This window comes from Ursus maritimus, unplaced genomic scaffold (assembly GCF_017311325.1).
Source record: "Ursus maritimus isolate PB19 unplaced genomic scaffold, ASM1731132v1 scaffold_2, whole genome shotgun sequence".
Lineage (NCBI taxonomy): Eukaryota > Metazoa > Chordata > Mammalia > Carnivora > Ursidae > Ursus > Ursus maritimus.
In genome coordinates this window covers 15,049,837-15,066,995 of record NW_024424452.1, presented here as the reverse complement: position 1 = coordinate 15,066,995, position 17,159 = coordinate 15,049,837, and the positions used below count along the sequence as shown (strand labels likewise).

Genomic DNA, 17,159 nt, shown 5'->3' with positions numbered 1-17,159 from the left:
AGAGCGGTTTTAATGGGAGTCACAGCGTGACATTAGTCCAGGGGCAGACAGCCTGTGATGTTTTTTGTCAATAACATGCTGCAGAATTCTGTTGCCATGTAAGAGGGTTCTTTAAAAAGTATCTCACTATGACGTTCCAATTAAAATGAAAAAAAAAAAAAGAATATGTGGAATTTAAGAAACAAAGCAAATGATCATAGGGAAAAGAGAGAGGCAGACCAGGCAACACATTCTTAATTATGGAGAACAAACTGATGGTTACCAGAGGGGAGGGGAGTGAGGGGATAGGTGAAATAGGTGATAGGCATTAAGGAGGGCGCTCTCTGTGATGTATGTAGGTGTCGAATCACTAAATTGTACACCTGAAACTAATATTACTATACGTTAACTAACTGGAATTTAAATAAAAAAGTAAAATGAGTGTGGTATCATAGTGATTAAAAAAAGGAAATGGAGGGGCGCCTGGGTAGCGCAGTCGTTAAGCGGCTGCCTTTGGCTCAGGGCGTGATCCCGGCGTTATGGGATCGAGTCCCACATCGGGCTCCTCCGCTGGGAGCCTGCTTCTTCCTCTCCCACTCCCCTGCTGTGTTCCCTCTCTCGCCGGCTGTCTCTCTGTCACATAAAAAAATAAAATCTTAAAAAAAAAAAAAAAAAGGAAATGGAGGAAAGAGGTTTTTTTTAGCAAATTGATTTTCTGTTTCGGATTTATTTTGATAAATACGGAAGTCTTTAAATTATCTTTCCCCGTTACAAACGGAATACATTTGACACGAGGTCTGTAGTTTGTATATAATTAACAGACCTGAGTATAGTCCTGGGGATTATACAGCAGTCTTTGGCAATGAGAGTCTGCAAAGTATGGTCATTTGTCAGTTGGACTTCTTTGCTGTTTGGTTAAAAGTGCTGTTTTCACAACATCTCCCAGTCCTGATACTGAATTTCGATGTTATAATTTCATATTGAACGTTTAGTGTTGATTTAGTCTTGTCATCACTCATGATTTATTTTTTTTAATATCTGTTCATTAAACTCCCAAGTCATTATACTTTATTTTTTAAAAAAGATTTATTTATTTATTTGAGAGAGAGAGAGGGAGAGATGAGTGCATGAGCAGGAGGGATGGGTAGAAGATAGAGGGAGAAGCAGGCTTCCTGCCCCACCGAGCAGGGAGCCTGATGTGGGACTCAATCCCAGGACCCTGGGATCATGCCAAGTCATTAAACTTTAATGTGGGGTACTTTTAATTTGGTTTTAAAGATAGCTGTTTAAAAAACTTTAAAGAAAAAAGATATTTTCCATTTTGGAACTATGGTGAATTAATTTTTCTTAAAAAGGGAGAGGGGCGTGTTGGATTTTACCATGATTTTATATTATGACTTTAAAAATGGAGCCATGCATTCATTAATTATAAGTGAGTAGAAATACAGCCTGAGGGGCGCCTGGGTGGCACAGCGGTTAAGCGTCTGCGTTCGGCTCAGGGCGTGATCCTGGAGTCCTGGGATCGAGCCCCACATCAGGCTCCTCTGCTGTGAGCCTGCTTCTTCCTCTCCCACTCCCCCTGCTTGTGTTTCCTCTCTCACTGGCTGTCTCTATCTCTGTCAAATAAATAAATAAAATCTTTAAAAAAAAAAAAAAAGAAATACAGCCTGAGTCTGAATTTTCAAAATAAGTCTGGTTACAAACGTAATTATGTGAGCCCATGTTGTTCCTTTCCTTTTTGTCTTTGAGTACTGGTGTTGCCTAAAATGCATGTTTAGCAACTAAAACTTTATGCTTTCTGTCGTAATTTCTCTTTTGATCATTTAAACTTGTCGTGAGTTATTGTGAAAGTCTTTTCTACACTGTGAATTGTATTAGCTTGAGAAACAAGAAACCATTGGCAGAAGATTCTACTCATCTTAGCTTTATACTCTGATGAGTTTTGAGATACGAATTATCTTGCTTGTAGAGATGGAAAATAAGTTAACCATTTTATTTTTTTTAATTTTTATTTTTTTAAAGATTTTATTTATTTATTTGACAGAGAGAGACAGCCAGTGAGAGAGGGAACACAAGCAGGGGGAGTGGGAGAGGAAGAAGCAGGCTCATAGTGGAGGAGACTGATGGGGGGCTCGATCCCTTAACGCCGGGATCACGCCCTGAGCCGAAGGCAGACGCTTAACGACTGCGTCACCCAGGGGCCCCAACCATTTTAAACTTCAAAAAAAAATCAGTCTTGTGCTTTTATTGAAGTTCATGGCTAAAACCACTTTATATATCCATGACATATGAAAATTTTGTTTGTTTCCAACTTGGCATTGGGCTTGAAACCTACTTATCAACCCTGCTATTGTGATTGATGACACAGCTTTTGGGGTCAGATGAATTAGGTCAGAGTCTATCTCTGCCACTTATTACCTTGCACAAATTACTTAACCTCTTTTGACTCAGTTTCCTTTTCTGTAAAATCAGGATTGTAGTCTTACCTGGCGTTGCTGCGAGGATTCAAAAGCGCGATGTAGGTAAAGCACCTGGCGTGGTGCCGAGCACAGGGCATGTCTTAAGTAGTCATTGTTAAAAATGATGTTCTCTCCTTAGCCCTTAGTAGTCTGGTTTCTGCCTTCCTCACGTCACCTTAGTGTGAGGGCTTTCGCTTGTATCACTACTGATGTCTTAACTGCAGAATTGTATGGCTACTCTTCGGTTTTTATCTCATTTGTTGGGGTGGCTAGGGTTGACTCTGTATTCAAATCCGTAACATTTATTGGGAGGCAGTAGTGTGCTTAATGGTATTTAATGCGCTGGTTCTGGAGGTGCCTGGATTTGAATGCTGGTTCATTTACTACTGTAGGACCTTGGGTAAGTAAGCCAACTTAACTTAGGCCTTAATTTCCTAAGGCCTGTGAAATACAGATGTCGTAAGGCTCTTATACAATATGTGCCGAACTCCTAGAACAGTGTGCTGTCACATGGAAAGTGGGCAGTCGGGTTAGCTGTTCTTGTGAAGCCCCTGCTCCGTGCCCGCCGTGCCTGCCGTAGGGGGAGTGCAGAAACAGCGTGGAAATGAGCGGCCACACGGGCAGGATGCATTTGGCTTTCAGTTTGACTGAAGAAGGCAGTGGCAGTGTGGAGGGAGCGACAGTGGCTCGTGAGAGACATTTACAAGGTGGGAACTGCTAGACTGGTGACTGGAGGAGAGAGAGACTCGAGAACGGCTGGCTGTGGTCACTGGCGGGATGGCTGTGTCTGCCATTTCGAGGAGGAGCTGATTTGGCCACGTCGGATAAGTTTTGACCTCGTTGTCTCAAGGTACCTGTGGCTCAGCGAAGTAGAGAGCTCCAGTAGGTGGAGGTTTGGATCTGGGGTGGGAGATGGGTGCAGAAAATTGACGGGAAGCTGTGAATGAGTGTGTCCGCCTTGAGCAGAGGCCCAGCTGTGAGCTTGGGGTGCCGGGTGCGCAGCAGCGGCTCTTGGAGCGAGTGGGAAGGACAGGGTGGCCAGATCCAAGCAAAAGGAAAGCCCGGTGAGTGAGGTCCTGGAGGTGGAAGACGTTGTGACCCTGCGTCAAATTCTGCATGGAGGTGAGTGTGGACAGCGATTCTGACTTTGGCTTTAGTATTTGAGACCTCACGGGAGCCCTGGAGGTTTTCCTTTGTCTTCATCACTACGTATTTGCCTCTCTGAGAGTCTGTTCTGTCTACACTCGCTCGTTGCTTCTTGGTAGGGGAGGAAGGCTGGTAGCTGGGTGCTTGAGATTGCCCAGGGTTTCTTTGATGCCAGCAAGTGCCCTCATCCCTGCTGAGTGTTGGATGATCCGGTGTCACATCCATGAATGCTCTTTATTAGGCTCAGGATATTTAAGAAGTGCTACTTTAATTTTTACATTTAAAGCAGGCCCCTCTTCCACATCCAGGTGAGTTCCTGCTATTCTCTTAGCACAGGAGCAGGGTATTTCCTGGGGTGGGCGTACAGAACAGGCTCTCCAAGCCTCCTCTCCCATTCTCCCTGTGGCATACCCCCCTCCCTCAACTCCTAGTCTCTTCCACACTTTGAAAAGGACATGACTTTATAGGAGAGCTTTAAGGAATTTCCCATTTAGCTTTAGGTCGAAAATCTGCTTTTAAGATGAACGGTGGTTTTGTTGTTCATGTAAAATGAACTTTTTGGTTGGGTCATAGGTGGTGGTTTAGCAGATCTTAAGTTCTAGTTTTAGATTGTAGTTTTAAACTTGAGCAAGTAGCTCTGTGGTATACTTGGAGAGAGGGAGACCCGGGGAAAGGGCTTGTTATCTGGCATAATCAGTGTTAATTTCCTTTCTAATAACATGGTAAATCAGGATACAAAATTGCATATTTCTGCAGGCACTGGTCCCTTGGGCAGCCTTCTTCTTTGAGTAGCTCCTTTCTCTGGGTTTCCTCACTTCTCCTGACCCTGTGTCTTGTCCCTTTCATTTGAAGCAGTGGTGTTCACCTGTTGCCTGTCTCCTCATCCTTGTTCTTATCTCCTTTCCATTTGATTTCCCTCTGCCAGAGTGTGGTTTTGAAGGTCACCAGGGATCTTGCCAGGGGGAGGATTATGCAAGCTCAGTTTCAACTAAGTACTTTTTAAAGCACAGAGAAACCCAGATCCTTTCTTTTCTTAATCTTCATATTCACTTCTCAGTACCTCTTCCTTTTGCAGCTCTTCTTTCCTGCCTTGCAAGCCACCTTACCATCCTAGGTACCTCTTTGGCTCATGGTCACCTCCTTCCGTCTGTACCCTCCACTGGCCTCTCAATCTCTTCCCCAGTGGAGGAGCCCACACTTGTCTGGAGAACCTCAGTGTACCTCCTGCCCCAGGAGCACACGGTACTGGGTTGTCTAGAGGAACCTCACCTAATGATTCTTTCTAATTTTGTTCTTGGTTTTTCTTACAGATCCCTCTGAGTACAAATCACTGCAGGTTACGCTTTGCCTTTCTTGAGCACCGGGACGTATTAGACGGCCATCCTGTTTTCTGTTTTCTGTTTTGTTTTTTCTAGTTTGGTTTAAGAAAGTTCTGTTATTTATCCTATTTATCACGTTTATCATTTCTTAAAGAATCTATTTATTTATTTTAGAGAGAGAAAGAGAGAGAGCACATGAGTGGGTGGGGGTGGCAGGGGGAGAGGGAGAGAGATTCTCAAGTAGACTTGGTGCTGAGTATGGAGCCTGACACAGGGCTCAATCCCACGACCCTGAGAGCATGACCTGAGCTGAGACCAGGAGTTGGACTCAACCCACTCCGCCACCCAGGCGCCCCTGTCACTTTTATTAATGAAGAAAGTGAATAGAATTAAGATTTAATGAAGTTTTATTTTGGCCACGAGAGCAGCAGGATCTGTTGAAGATCATTTATATTTATAATTTTATTGTTAGAAATTATTACAAAGGAAATACATTCATGATGGAAATTTTTTTTAAAGATTTATTTATTTATTTATGTAAGAGAGAAAGAGAGGGCCTATGTGAGTGGGAAGAGGAGAGGGAGAGAGAATATCCAGCAGACTCCCTGCTGAGTGGGGAGCCCAAGGCGGAGCTTGATTTCATGATCCTGAGATCACGACCTGAGCTGAAACCAAGAGTCAGTCGCTTAACTGACTGAGACGCCCAGGCGCCCCTCATGATGTAAATATTTTAAAAAGAAGAAAATACATGTAATCTCACCAACTAGAACGAACCACCGCTGTTTACCTTTCCAGAGTATGCTGTTTGTCTTTTCCCCCGTATGGGTGCTTATGTACACATACACCCTCATACTTAAACCCGAAGAGCCTCATTCTGTGTATGTTATTGTAGAGCCTGTGTGTCTAATGACTGTGGTGCTTCTGCTGGGAATATATCCGCCTGTCACCATTTCCCTGCTACTGTTGGATACCTGGTGTTTCATTTTTTACCATTTTAAACACTCCTGAGATAGCTTATGTAGGTTCAGTCTTTGTTTTCAGCGATGAGTATTTTCTCAGGTCCGGTTTTGAGAAGTCGAATGCAGAGGTAAGAGTGTGCTGGGTTTTAATGCTGTCGATAGGTGTGGCCGACTTGGTCTCTAGCAAGTTTAACAGCCCTTTTTCTCCCCTTTTAAAGTAATTGGTGTTTCTCCCAACTTGCGGGTGCTTGAGGGAGCTCAGCGGTAATCTTAGCCTTTGCCTACTTACATCTCCACCTGATGTTTAGTGTTGCCGTTGAACTCGTCTCTGAGCTCTAGGTACTTCGTCAGGAGATTTTAATCACGTGCTTGTGAAATCGCCTTAAATCCATAGATTTGCCAAGAGGCCACGTCACAGCCCTGGTGGTTCTCTCTTTATCTTTGTGAAAGTCTCTAATTGAAGTTGGAATGAATTTAGGGGAGGGGGTCGGATGCTGTGCTCTATCTACTTTTCATATCCCTGTACAGAGCTTAACTTAGTCTTTAATTAGCGGTGACATTTACTATGGTGAAGATTACAGAAATGTTGTTGTCATTTTTTGCAGAGGAAATAAATTTGTTTAGCTTTTGTTAATTTTGTATTTGAAAACTCTTGTAGGAAAGGAATTTTTTAAGTTTGTGAACTATTTGGACCTTTAATTGTTTTATTAAAAAATTAAAAAAGGGCGCCTGGGTGGCTCAGTTGTTAAGTGCCTGCCTTCGGCTCAGGTCATGATCCCAGGGTCCTGGGATCAAGCCCCGCATCGGGCTCCCTGCTCAGTGGGGAGTCTGCTTCTCCCTCTGCCTGCTGCTCCCCTTGCTAGTGTGTGTGCGTGCGTGCTCTCTCTCTGTCAAATAAGTAAATAAAATCTTAAAAAAAAAGAAAATGAAAAAAATAAAATAAAAAAAACTTGGGGTGCCTGGGTGGGGTTCAGTCGGTTCAGTGTCTGACTCTTGATTTTGGCTCAGATCATGACCTCTCAGGGTTGTGAGATCAAGCCCCACATGTAGAGCTCCGTGCTGGGTGTGGAGCCTGCTTGGGATTCTCTCCCTTTCTGTTCCTTTCCCACTCTTGCTCTTGCACTCCCTCTCTAAAAAAAATAAAAATAAGAAAGCTTTCACTTTTAAGTGAATACAGTTGGCCTCATCTGGAACTTTTTCTAACTAAAGTAGCTATGTTGATGTTGTTTGCTAATTTGTAGGTATTTATGTCGATATTTATGGAAGTGTTTACATTCTGGTGTGACATGGTTGTAATGACTGTTAATTTTCTTTAGAAGTGAACTTATTTTAGATTTTTTTCTAGATGTTTCATAATTGTAGTTCCAAGTGTTTATTTTTATATGTGATTCAGATTTTGTTCTTTCTTAATAAACTCTTTATAAACATATAGAAGAGGCTTATAACTTTTAATGAAACTCTAATTTACTATTGATGTTTTTGTTTCTGGATCTTATGACTCTTAGCCTAAGTATGTCATTTCTATGTTTTTATTTTTATAAAATACTCAGATTTTTAAAAGCCGCTTTAGGGTCATAGCAAAATTGAGAGGAAGGTACAGAGATTTCCTGTAAAATGCTCTGTCCGCACACATGCACAGCCTCCCCCGTTGTCAGCATCCCTCCCCCAGAGTGATATATTTGTTATCATTGGTGAACCTATATCGGCACATTACTAGTATTCAGAGTCCATAGTTTACATTAGTGCTCATTTTTGGTGTTGTATTTTCTAGGGGTTTGGACAAATTTCTAATGACATGTATCTCCTGTGATAGTATCATACAGAATGTTTTCACTGCTTATAGATCCTCTGTGCTCCACCTGTTTATCACTCCTTCCCTCCCCCCTGCAACCTCTGATCTTTTACTGGCTCCATTGTTTTGCCTTTTCTAGAAGGTCATATAGTTGGAATCATACAGTATGTGGCCTTTCAGATTGGCTTCTTTCATGTGGTAAGATGCATTTAAGTTCCCCCCCTTGCCTTTCATGGCTGGATAGCTCATTTCTTTTTAGTGCCAAATAATATATTCCATTGTCTGGATATACCACAGTTTATCCATTCACTTACTGAAAGGTACCTGGGTTCCTTCCAGATTGGGGCAGTTATGAATAATGGTTCTATAAAAATCCATATGCAGATTTTTGTGTGGACGTAAGGTTTTTTGTTGTTGTTGCTTTTTGTTTTTTTGTTTTTGTTTTTAAGGGGTGGTAAAGGGAGAGGGAGAGAAAGAATCCCAAGCGGGCTCTATGCCCCGCATGGAGCCCAACATGGAGCTCAGTTTCACGACCCTGAGATCATGACCTTAGCCGAAATCAAGAGTCAGACCCTTAACTGACAGCCACCCTAGCATCCCTGTGTGGACATGAGTTTTAAACTCCTTTTGGCAAATACTAAGCAGTGCAGTTGCTGGATCTTATGGTTGAGAGTATGTTTTAGTTGGGATGCCTGGGTGGCTCAGTCGGTTAAGCGTCTGCCTTTGGCTCAGGTCATGATCCCAGGGTTCTGGGATCGAGTCCCGCATTGGGCTCCTTGCTCAGCGGGGAACCTTCCTCTCCATCTGCCTTATGTTCCCCCTGCTTGTGCTCGCTCGCTCTGTCTCTCTCTCGCTCACTCTCTGACAAGTAAATAAAATATTGGAAATAAAAGAGTATGTTTTGTGAGAAACCGCCAAACTGTCTTCCAGAGTGGCTGTACCATTTTGCGTTCCTGTCAGCATTGAATGAGAGTTCCTGTTCCTCCACGTCTTTGTCAGTATTTGGTATTGTCAGTGTTCTGGGTTTTGGCCATTCTAGCAAGTGTGTGATGTTTCACTGTTGTTTTAATTTCTATTTCCTGATGACCTATGATGTGGGGCATCTCTCTGTATACCTACTTGCCATCTGTAGATCTTCTTTGTTGAGGTGTCTGTTAAGGTCATTAGCTAATTTTTAAGTTGTGTTGTTTTCTTACTGTTTTAAGACTTCTTTGGAAATTTTGGTTAACAATCCTATATCGGATATGTCTTTTGCAATATTTTCTCCTAGTCTGTGCTTGTCTTTTCATTCTTGTAACAGAGTGTTTCATAGAGCAGAAATTCTTAATTTTAATAGGCCCAATTTGTAAAAAGTTTTTATTTAAATTCTAGTTAGTTAACATACAGTGTTATATTAGTTTCAGGTGTACAATACAGTGATTCAGCACTTCCATACACTGCCTGGTGCTCATCACAACAAGTGCACTCCTTAATTCCCATCACCTGTTTCATCCATCCTGCATCGCCACCTTCCTCCCCTCTGGTAATTATCAGTGTGTTCTCTATAATTATTTCTTGGTTTGTCTGTCTGTCTCTCTTTTTTCCCCAGCTTTGCTCATTTGTTTTGTTTCTTAAATTCCACATAGAAGTGAAATCGTATGGTATTTGTCTTTCGTGGACTGACTTATTTCACTTAGCATAATGCTCTCTAGTTCCATCCACGTAGTTTCAGATGGCAAGATTTCATTCTTTTTGGTGGCTGAGTAATATTCCACTGTGTATATATACCACATTTTCCTTATCCATTCATCACCAATGGACACTTGGGCTGTTTCCGTAATTTTGCTATTGTTGATAAAGCTGCTGTAAATATCAGGGTGCACGTATCCCTTTGAATCAGTATTTTTGTATTCTTTTTTTTTTTTAAAGATTTTATTTATTTATTTGACAGAGATAGAGACAGCCAGGAGAGAGGGAACACAAGCAGGGGGAGTGGCAGAGGAAGAAGCAGGCTCATAGCGGAGGAGCCTGATGTGGGGCTCGATCCCATAACGCTGGGATCACGCCCTGAGCCGAAGGCAGACGCCCAACCGCTCTGCCACCCAGGCGCTCCAGTATTTTTGTATTCTTTGGGTAAATACCTAGTACTGCAATTTCTGGATCATCAAGTAGCACTATTTTTAACTTTTTTTTTTTTTTTAGATTTTATTTATTCATTTGACAGAGAGAGACAGCCAGCGAGAGAGGGAACACAAGCAGGGGGAGTGGGAGAGGAAGAAGCAGGCTCCCAGCGGAGGAGCCCGATGCGGGGCTCGATCCCAGGACCCTGGGATCACGCCCTGAGCTGCAGGCAGACGCTTAACGACTGAGCCACCCAGGCGCCCCTATTTTTAACTTTTTGAGGAACCTCCATACTGTTCTCCAGAGTGGCTGCACTAGTTTACATTTCCACCAACAGTGTAAGAGGGTTCCCCTTTCTCTGCATCCTCCCCAACACCTGTTGTTTCTTGTGTTGTTGATTTTAGGTATTACAGGTATGAGGTGATTACTCGTTGTAGTTTTGATTTGTATTTCCCTGATCAATGATGTCGAGCATTAATGAAGTTCAGTTTATCAGTTCTTTCCTTCATGCATGGTGCCTTTGGTGTTGTGTCTAAAAAGTTATTAAACTCAAGGTCATCTAGGTTTGCTTCTGTGTTGTCTTCTAGGAGTTTTATTGTTTTGCATTTTACACTCAGGTCTGATCCACTTTGAATTCGTTTTGTGGAGGGTGTAAGGTTTGTGTCTAGATTCATTTTTTTACATGTGGATGTTCAGTTGTTCCAGCACCCTTTGTTGAAAAAGATGTGTTATTGCTTCATTGTATTGCCTTTGCTCCTTTGTCAAAGAAAGACCAGTTGACTACATTTAGGTGGGTCTATTTCTGGACGCTCTATGTTGTTCCATTGGTCTGTTTGTTCTTTGGCCAATACCACGCTGTCTTGATTACTGTAGCTTTATAATAAGCCTTAAAGTTGATTAGAGTCAGTCCTCCAAATTTCCGCCAGTATTTCCTTCAGTATTGTCAATTCTGGGTCTTTTACCTTTCCATAAAAATGTTAGAAAAGTTTGTCGATATCCACAAAATAACCTGATGGGACTTTAGACTGGGATTGTGTTGAATGTGTGAGTCATCAAGTTGGGAAGAACTGACACCCTGACATACTGAGTTTTTCCATCCACGGACGTGGAATATCTCCATTTATTTGGTGCTTTGATTTTGTTCAGGAGAGTTTCGTAGTTTTCCTCATATAGATCTTGTATGTATTTGTTAGACTGATACCTAAGTATTTGATTTTGGGGGGTGCTAATATAAATGGTATTGTGTTTATAGTCTCAAATTCAACTTGTTCCTGCTGGCGTAAATAGGAATGCAGTCGACCTCTGTGTATTAGCCTTGTATCCTGCAATCTTGCTGTAATCATTTTCTAGGTTATTTTTTAGTTTATGTTTAAGTCTGGATTTATTTGATTCATGTAATGAACTTGCGCATTTTAAAATCGCCTGTTTTGTGTCTGGATATTGATTATGCAGACAAGTAAAACATTGTATCTGCCGTTGAGAAGCTTACAGCTTGGTTGGGAAGATAGATGTGTACATACACAACTGCAGTGAGGTGTTTCAGGCTCTCTCAGAAATTTGCAGAGTGTGGGGGGGCATATAAATGAAAGTGGTCACTTCTCCTTCGGGGGCTGGGTGTGGGGAAGGGCCAGGAAGGGTTCCATAGAGGAGGTATCCCTTGAGTCTGGGAAGAGGGGGGTGAAGTAGCGGCATGTGGTTCGTGAAGGTCAGGAGGACCAGCGGACTAAAAGGCTTGAAGCTATAATATTGTCTAATACGTTCCAGGAGTTGTAAGCAGTTAGACCGTTGAGTAGACAAGACCTAGCTCATGGTGGCTTGCCATTCTAAGGAGCTTGGACTTCATCCCTTGGTTGTTGGAGCTCTGATAGATTTACATTTGGAAAAATCACTCTCGCAGCATGTGGAGGATGGATTATTTGACTGGTATAGTCAGATCCAGTTAAGACTCAGTGATAGTTACAAAAAAAGATGATGAGGGCCTGAACTAAGGGCAGTAACTGAGGAGTATGGAGGGGCAGAGGAAGTAAGAGATTAAAGAAATAGAATCTTTAGCACTTAGTATTTGCTTGGATATAGTGGGGAAGGCACAAGTAGTCTAGGATGTTTTCCAGAGTTAGGTATTACGATGGGGAATACATGGAGAAGAGTCATATTGGCAGGAAAGCAGATGAGTTCAGTTTTGGACATGCTGTGGAAGGTGTGGGTTTAAAGCTACTCACTGGGCTCTTGGATATAGAGGGCTTAGGGCTGTGGAGAGCTGACGCATGTTCACATGAAGATGGGGAAATAGGTGAACCTGAGATATATTTTGGAAAGAAAGTCAACAAGAGTAGCTAGTGGATTGGATTGGTGGTAGTGGTGAGGGCATGAACATAATTTAGGTAAAGAAAAAGAGTATGTTGAGGGAAATGCTTACATTAGAAAAGAAGAATAAAAATTCTGAGGCAAGATTCCAACAGAAGAAGTTGGAGAAATTGAAGGGTTTCTCTGAGTAAACCCAGAGAAAGCAGAGGGAGAAACATAATAAAAAATACATGTAGAAATGACTGAAATAGAAAACAAATTATTTAGACACAGTTTACAAAACCGAATACTGGTTCTTTGAAAACATCAGTGCAATACCGCTGTGGGCAGATTGGTTAAAAAGAGAAGGCAAACACAAAAACATTTGTAATGAAAAAAACATAACCACAAGTAAATAAAAAAGTGAACAAATCACAAATTGATACTGTACCTAGAAATATTAAGAGGGTAATTTCCTAGGGTAACGCATCTTATCAAAACCGATTTATATACACAGCTAATGAATCATCGAGCCTTACATCGGAAACTGGGGATGTACTGTATGGTGACAAACATAATATAATAAAAAATCATTAAAAAAAAAACCGATTCAGTAAAAATAGAAAACATAGACCGACCACCATTAAAACAATGATGAAGCAGTTAAAACAACTCACCCGGATAGAAAACCAAAAAAAAAAAAAACCTTGGTGAATCCAGGGTTGGCTGTTTTTTTTTTTTTTTTTTTTTTTTTTTTTTGGATCAGGGTCTGTTAAGCTTCTAAGAAATAAAAGCTAATATCTTACGCACATTTTAGAAAATGTATGTCTGGACAATTCAGTTAATTTTATGATACTAGGATGACTTGTCCTGCTAGTCAAGGAGAGTGTGATCATGGCTGATCGTTTTCTTATCTCTTATGAATAGATATTAAAAGGTCCAGATAAAACGTGGCAAACAAACCAGTCATGTAGTTTTAAAAAATTGTGATCATGTCAAGTTTATCCAAGGGATGCAAATATGAGTCAGCATGAGCAAATCAACACCGTTCATGTCAACAGCAGATTAAAGAGAAAAAAATGATTGAGAAGTTGCAGATAAAGCATTCATTAAAATGTAACACTTGTTTATAATAAAAGTCTCTCTGCTAACTTGAAGTGGAAGTGTACTTCCTGAACGTGATGAAGGGATTCTTTGAGAAACCTTTAATATATACTGTATCTAATAGTGAAACGTTTAGAAGCATTTCCTTTAAAGGCAGGAATCTACTATTGCTGTTTCTGTTGATCATTTCACTGAAGATTCTGGTCAAAGTCGTAAGAAAAAGAAATAGGCTGGAAAGGAAGAAATACTTATTAGCTTGCAGTGTAACTGCACGAAATCCAAGAGGAGCTACAAATAACCTAATTAGAATTTAAAAGATTTCGGCAGTGTGTCTGGAATCAAGATCAGTATGCCAAAGTCTGTTGCCTTTGTGTACATTAACAATAGAAAATGTAATTTTTAGGGGATGCTATCAGTGATAGCTGCATAAATCAGTATGTTTTCGAATCAGTCCAATAAGGTGCGTAAGAGAAAATTTTGAAAAATTACCGAAAAAGAAAAGTAGACCCAAATAAATGGAGAGAGATATACCCTGTTGGTAGACTAGGGAACTCAGTGTTTATAAAGATGTCATTTCTTCCCCAAATTAATAGACTGTTTGGTACAATTCCAATTTAAATCTCAACAAGATTTTTCTGGGAACTTTACAGTTGGGACCTAAAATTCACACGGCAGGGTAAAGGGCCAATGAATAAAAGTAAAATGGTAGACTTCTTGTATCAGATGGCAAGATTTCAGACAGCATGATACTGAGGTGGGGAGATGCAGGTGTTATGATAGGACATGAGAAGAAGCCTAGAAACAAACCCACATTCATGTGGGAGCTTGGTGTATATGAGAGATAACATTACAGATCCATGGGAAATCCATGTTCAATACAAAACCATGTTTAGTGAATGGTACTGGACAGTTGGCCACCTATATAGAAAAAGATTAAACCAGAAGCCTACTAGATTCTGGAATCTCAAGTCAATTCCAAATAGATAAGAGACTAAAGTCCAACTAAAAGACTTACGAAAATAATGAAAAAAATCTTTTCGACATAAAAAGATTGAAGGGATTCTTAAATAATATATACATACACATAATCAAAAAAGAAAAAGGGTGATAAATATATTAAAATCAAGAAATTATAGCTATCGAGGAAATGCAAATCAAACCACAGTGAATTACCACCTCACACCCATTAGGATGACAATAATGGAAAAGTGTGGGTGAGGTGGTGGAGAAATTGAAACACTCATTATACAGCTGGTGAGAGTGCAGAGTGGGGCAATTGCTTTGGAAAATAGCCTGGCAGGTCCTCAAAAGGTTAAACACGTGGTTACCGTATGACCCAGCAATGCCACTCTTAGGGTATATAGGACAGATACAGCCGAGAGAAATGGACACCTATGTCCACGTGAGATGTCACGCATGCACGTTCGCAGCAGCGTTATTCATAATAGGTGAAAAGTAGAAGCAGGTGTCTATCAACTGATGAATGGATATGCAAAATGTATGAATAAAATATTTCATACAGTGGAATATTTTTGGCAACAAAAAGGGTTGAAGTACTAATATACGCTACAACATGAATCAACCTTGAAAACTTCATGCTAAGTGAAAGCAGTCAGTCACCAAAGGTCACATATTTTGATTCCATTCATTTGAAGTGTTCGGAATAGGCAAATCTATAGAGAAAAGGTGTATTAGTGGTTGCCTTAGGGCCGGAGGGAATGGGGGTTACTGCTAAGGAGTATGGGGTTTCTTTATGAGATGATGAAAACGTTTGAAAATTGATGATAGCGAAGGTTGCCAAGTTCTGTGAATCGGTTTGTACATGTTAAATGGGTGAATTGTATGGTATGTGAGTTATATATCAATAAAGTTGTTTAAAAACAAACCAAGAACCTTTTGTATGGTAAAAGATACCATAAACTATATTAAAGAAAATCCACAGACTTGAAGTAGTTACACAGAACATAAAAAACTGGAAAAGGCTTAGTATCCAGACTATAAAAAGAACTGAACATTAATGGGAAACAGACAAACAACTGGTACGTAGCCGAAAGATTGAGGCAGCTTACCTAGGAAGAACCGAAATGGCTTGATAAAGAAGCGAAAAGACTCTCCATTTGAGGGAGATGCAATTTAAAATAATGATAAGGTGACATCTCACATCGCGATCTCGTTGGTCCCAGTCAGTAAGATTGCTTTCGAATATCAAGTGTTGGTACGAATGTTGGGAAGTGGAGCGAGCCCTTTCGTTGCTGGTAGGACTTGGAGAACTGTCTGACATGACCAGGTCAGGTTGCCGAGGGGCCTGCCCTGTGACCTGGAGCCCCCCTGGTGCGTGCTGCAGGGCCTGGGTGGGGGAGACTGGGAAGCACCTGGCTGGGCTCCTCAGTCCAGGAATACTCCACTGCACTTACATACTGTACAGCAGGTGCATTCAGTAGTCGAGACCCACGTAGATGAGCAGAGATAAACCTCAGAAACCATGTGAGTGAGAATAGTATATACTCAGTGTATCATTTTCCACAAGTTCCCATGTGCAATACCAGTAATTCTATCTGATTATATATATATATGTGTGTGTGTGTGTCTGTACACACACACACACCCCTACCTGTAGTAAAAGTACACAAAACGTGCATGGATGCTGCTCTGGGAAGAGCGCAAAGGGTATTATTTCCCATCTCAAAGGACTCTTGTGAGGACGGAGGATACACAGCCTGGCTTATTGCAGGTGGTTGCTGTTAGTTCTTAGGGGGTGTTGATGCATCTTTTCCTCTTAAATTTAGAAGCTGTTACAGACTTTTTTTTTGGTTGCTTTTTTTAGCGTCGTAGTGTGTTCGTGTATATAATTGCTCGTTACATGTCAGCTCCTGTTCTAGGGGCCAGGAACCAGGGCTAGAGCAGTGAACAAGATTGGCAGAATTTCTGCTGTCATGGCGCTCAGAATCCAGGAGCGAGAGACAGCAAACAAGTAGAAAATTAATTGTACTCTTGACTGGCACTAAACAGTGTGAAAGAATGAAAGCAGGGTCCTGAGAGGCGGGGTGGGGGTGGAGCTGAGGGTGGTCGGGGAAGGCCTCTCGGAGGAGTTGACTGTTGAGTGGAAACCTGCATTTGAAGAAGAGCAAGCACGTGGAAATTTTGAGGAAATGCCTTCATATAGGACCTGTTCAAAAATTCTAAGAAGTATAAAATCTTAGCAATGCATTTGCCCAGAAGTGTAGACGTATAGTTTGAAGGCTACAAAACTTGGAGTAAATTAGAGAACACCCGAGTAAATGGGAAGGTTGATGGACTGGAAGCCAGTATTGGTAAGAAGGGCGTAGTCCCCCAACTGATCTCCAAGTTCACTGCCGTCTCCATGCAAGTCCCAGCTGATTTCCCTGCAGAAAGTAACAAGCTGATCCTAGAACATGGCGAGGCCAGTGTGGCCAGAGCCCAGTGTGGCCAGAGCCCAGTGAGGGAGGACGGGAAGTTGCTGGACATACGGTCATTGAGGTTGGTAGGGCTTCTGGAACATGAAACCCTGTGGGTCATGATGGAGCTGTCCCTGATCTCCTCGATCCCGTGGGAAGCCTTAGGAGGGCTTTAAGTGGGGGAGTGGTACAATTAAACATTTATTACGTGTCTCTCTGTCCCAGTTGCTGGGATGGGCATAAGGATGGCAAGGAACAGGACAGAATGTTGAACCTTTCAGTGGTAGGAAATGAGAACATCCTCAATTTCTTTTTGTACGTGTTGGCATGTATTTGTGTCCTATTAGGGACCTACTTCAGCATTATCTTCAGTGCAGATAGCAAGTGCTATTATTAGCAGGCCTTATGGAAATAGCAGGTGTTCGTTATAGAATAATTAGAAGATTCAAATGGAAAGAGAGCAATGCATAGCTCTCAAGATCTTACCGCTTTGACATAATGACAGTTCACATAAAGTGTTTTTTCCCTCTAGTCTTGGGAGTAGATTCATGATTTCAACGTTTCCCAAGGTCAGTAGTGAGTGACCTCTTCACCCCCCAGCA

The 17,159-nt window shown here is 41.5% G+C and overlaps 1 protein-coding gene across 1 annotated transcript in view; it reads left to right on the top strand.

Moving 5' to 3' along the window:
• TMEM248 (transmembrane protein 248) overlaps positions 1 to 17,159 on the top strand; it is a 31,098-nt gene that overhangs the window by 2,444 nt on the left and 11,495 nt on the right. The window lies entirely within an intron of this gene.